This window comes from Antechinus flavipes, chromosome 1 (assembly GCF_016432865.1).
Source record: "Antechinus flavipes isolate AdamAnt ecotype Samford, QLD, Australia chromosome 1, AdamAnt_v2, whole genome shotgun sequence".
NCBI lineage: Eukaryota > Metazoa > Chordata > Mammalia > Dasyuromorphia > Dasyuridae > Antechinus > Antechinus flavipes.
In genome coordinates, this window is record NC_067398.1 from 611,124,537 (window position 1) to 611,128,525 (window position 3,989).

A 3,989-nucleotide genomic window follows, 5' to 3' on the forward strand; every position below is an offset into this window, starting at 1 on the left:
AGAAGAAAACAAAAACTGTTCAAAGTTATTTATGGTTCGGTCATAGCCAATTCTCCATGATCCCATTTGGGGTTTTCTTGGCAAAGATACTGGAGTGATTTGCCATTTCCTTCTCCTGTTTATTTTATATATAAAGAACTGAGGCAAACATGGCTAAATGACTTGCACAAGGTCACACAACTAGTATTTAAGGCCAAATTTGAACTCAGGAAGATGAACCTTTCTTTATTCTAACTCCAGCATCTTATCCACTACATCATCTAGCTATCCCTGTTTTTTATAAGTTGTCTATACTATTATTGTTTATGATCACAGGGGAGGAGGAAAGTGACAAGTGTTTGAAGAAATATGGTACATCAACGTAATTTTTCTTTAAAAAAGTATCGTACAATGAAGAATGGTAAATGTATTCAAATGCTCAAATGGCTCTGACATCTTATGGATTCTGAAGTTCCCTTTACCAATGTAAATAATAATCCATTCTTAACTGCCCATCCTGAATGATTCTTGTCCAGGTCCTCATACAAATTTACCAGAGTATGCTGTGGATACCTTCATTGTTTTCTCTTAGTACTGAAAAGTTCAAATGGAGCACTATGATTTCCCATTTCTTGCTCTTGTCCTGTGACCCAGTTTATCTTCTCTTTCTACTTTATAATTCCTTGCCCACACTTTTTGCTTTGTCAATATAGCCTGCTAACAATGATCATGCATATGCCCTTTGTGTGCTACAAATAAGCACAGAAATTCACACAAAATGATGTAAAATGAAGCATGGAGAACCAGATCGGTAAGCACAGTAATTACAGCAAGACTTTATGTATGTCTACAAATTAATCAATTTGACATGACATCAATGTGGATATTCTCTCCAATGGTGCAATTTGTGACATCTTCTCAACCTATGTAACTCTTATTCAAGTCTTTGTTTTAATTATTCACATAGGGTTCCAACCTTCATGTTACCTCAGGTACCTTTTTCTAGGTCTCCTATATAAATTCATCACAGTACAACCTTAAGGCGTCCATTAAGCTCAACTCAACTCTAAGAATATTTTCTCCAACACCTACTATGCATCAAACATATGCTAGTCATAGTAGACACAAAAAAATAAAATGATAGTTCTTGACCTCAAAGAGTTTACATTCTCCTAGAGAAGATAATATGTAACCTAATTCATTCTTCTAGGGAAGTAAGCATATGTACGTATACTCATCATATGTATACATTCTATATGAAGTAAATACAAAATATTTTGGGCAAGGGGAGAGCATGATACATTGTCATCAAGAAATCCTTATGGAGGAGAGGGCATTTAAACTGATCCTAGATTTTAAGAAGAGATGACAAGAAAGAATATGGGGGGTGGGGGTGGGGATGGAAACCAGTTTGTGTTAGGTGTGCTGGAGGAAGATAGAATAATATAAAGGGGAAATAGTAAGTCAATTTGACTGGAAGAGAAAGAGTGAGGGTGTGAAAGGAAATAATATGAAATGAGATCAGAAAGGTAAATAGGTAAATTGGATATTTTGGAGAGCTTTAAATGCTAAACAAAGGAGTTTGTCTAGAGACAATAGGTAAAAACTAAAGAATTTTAAGTAAAGCACCTAGTGATACAATGTGTAAATCATTAAGTCTTGGGTTCAAATGTGGTCTTAGTCATTTATTAACTTCATGACTGAGCAAATCACTTAATATCTGCTTTCCTTTCTCAGTTGCAAAATCAGGATAATCATAATTCCTTCCTCTCAGGATTGTTGTGAGGATCAAATGAAATACTTGCAAAGTGCTTAGCACAGTTATCTGGTACATAGTATTTATTTAAATGCTTGTTTACCTCCTTTGGCATTATGCTATCTTTATAAGCTTTTATCCCATTCTTCCAGTGGACCTGGTTTGAGCAAGGAGATCATGTGCCCCTGGTTTAGTGGAATTTTCCTGTAAGGACTACATTTTTACATCTGCTCAGAGCAGTACCTAGCTTGGGCAGTCTGAACTCCAGTCACATCCAATGCCATTGCCAATGCCACAGCCCAGTCACAGCCACAGCCACAACATTATGTCCTCATTACCAGCATAACTCTTTCCAGCAAACTGACCTTGGACAAGGTGAACCTGAAGGAGAAAAGGGTCATCATGAGGCTCAAAGATTCTCAAGGGCAGATTTTAATGTTCCCATGAAGAACAAGGAGATAACCAACAACCAAAGAGTCAAGGATGCTCTTCCTAGCATCAATTACTGCTTGGATAATGGAGCCAAGTTTATTGTTCTAATGGACCACTTAGGCCAACCTGATGGCATCCCCATACCTGATAAATACTCCTTAGAACCCATGGCTATAGAACTCAAATTCTTGCTGAGCAAAGATGTTTTGTTCTTGAAGGAGTGTGAGGGTCCAAAAGTGGAGAAAGCCTGTGCTACCTCACCTAATGGTTCTATCATTTTGCTGAAGAATCTTGGCTTCCATGGTGAAGAAGAGGAAAAAAAATAAAGATGCTTCTGGAAACAAGATCAAAGCTGATCCAGATAAAGTAGAAGCCTTCTTAGCATCCCTCTCTGAGAGAGGGGATGTCTTTTTGATGTTGTCAATGATGCTTTTGGTACAGTTCACTGTGCCCACAGTTCTATGGTGAGAATGAATCTGCCTCAGAAGACATGTGGTTTCCTTATAAAAAGGAAACTGACTTATTTTGCCAAGGCCTTGGAGAGCCCAGAGAGGACCTTCCTGATCATTTTGGGCAAAGCTAAAGTTGCTGATGAAATCCAGTTGATCAACAATATGCTAGACAAAGTCAATGACATGATCATTGGTGATAGGATGGATTTCACCTTCCTCAAGGTGCTTCAACAAGAAGATTGAAACTCTTTTTGATGAAGAGGGGGATAAGGTTATCAAAGATCTAAATAGCTAAGCTGAAAAGAATGATATCAGTATCACTTTGCCTGCTGATTTAATCACAATGGTTAAGTTTGATGAGAATGCCAAGACTGGCCAAGCCACATTGGCCTCCGGCAACCCTGCTAGATAGATGGGTTTGGACTGTAGCCCCAACCCAGACCAAATAGATTGTGTGGAATGGACTTATTGGAGTATTTGAGTGGGAAGCCTTTGATCGGGGAACCAAAGAGCTAATGACCAATGTGGTAGAGAACACCAAGAGGAACACTGAGGACAAAGTCAGCTATGTGAGCACTGGGGATAGTGCCAGTCTAGAACTGCTGGAGGGCAAAGTCCTCCCTGAGGTGGCTGCCCTGAGCAATGTCTATTGGGTGCTATTTTCTGTCCCCCTGGTTCCTGTGTATCAACCTTCAGATATGATACTGTGGTGCTTCCAGTCCCTTTCCTTGTCACTAGGGAAGTTTCTCCCTCAAGACTCAATCAATGGCCACAAGATGAGGCAATGAGTGCCCCAGAAGCAACTCAATATAATTTTATGTGTCCTGAATGTGCCTGTTGTCAGATTTCATTTGAATTTATTTAGTATGTCCAAACCATTGTTGCAATTTGTGGAATATATATATATATTGCCTTTAGAAAGAAAAAATCTAAAGCCACTGCTCGTATACTCTCAAAATAGTTTGGTCTGTTCAGCTTTGTCAGCATCTGTTTTTGTCATTAACCATACACAGTATGAAAATTTGAAGAAACTCCAATTTGGGTGGGGGTGGGAGGAGTTGAATTGTTAAATAAACATTTCCTAAAAGTGCCAGCTTTATATATATAGATACCTATATATAAAAGACATTAAGTTAGGAAGGTGTTGAAGTTTTTTTTTTAATTACTCTTTATTGATGAGGAGCATATTGATAGAGGCTTAATAGCAATAATATTAGAATGATTGTTATCACTAAAACTCTTAGAAGTAGTAATAGTCAAAGCAGCAGCAACAGTAGTAGCAATAGCAGTAGTAGTATTAGTAGCAACAGCAGCAGCAGCAGCAGTAGTAGTAGTAGTAGTAGTAGTAGTAGTAGCAAGAGCAGCAGCAG

At 38.3% G+C, this 3,989-nt stretch overlaps 1 pseudogene; it reads left to right on the forward strand.

Annotated features, from left to right (window-relative positions):
• The first annotated feature begins 774 nt into the window (after window positions 1–774).
• On the forward strand, window positions 775–3,407 carry LOC127547659 (phosphoglycerate kinase 1-like; annotated as a pseudogene).
• The last annotated feature ends 582 nt before the right edge of the window (window positions 3,408–3,989 follow it).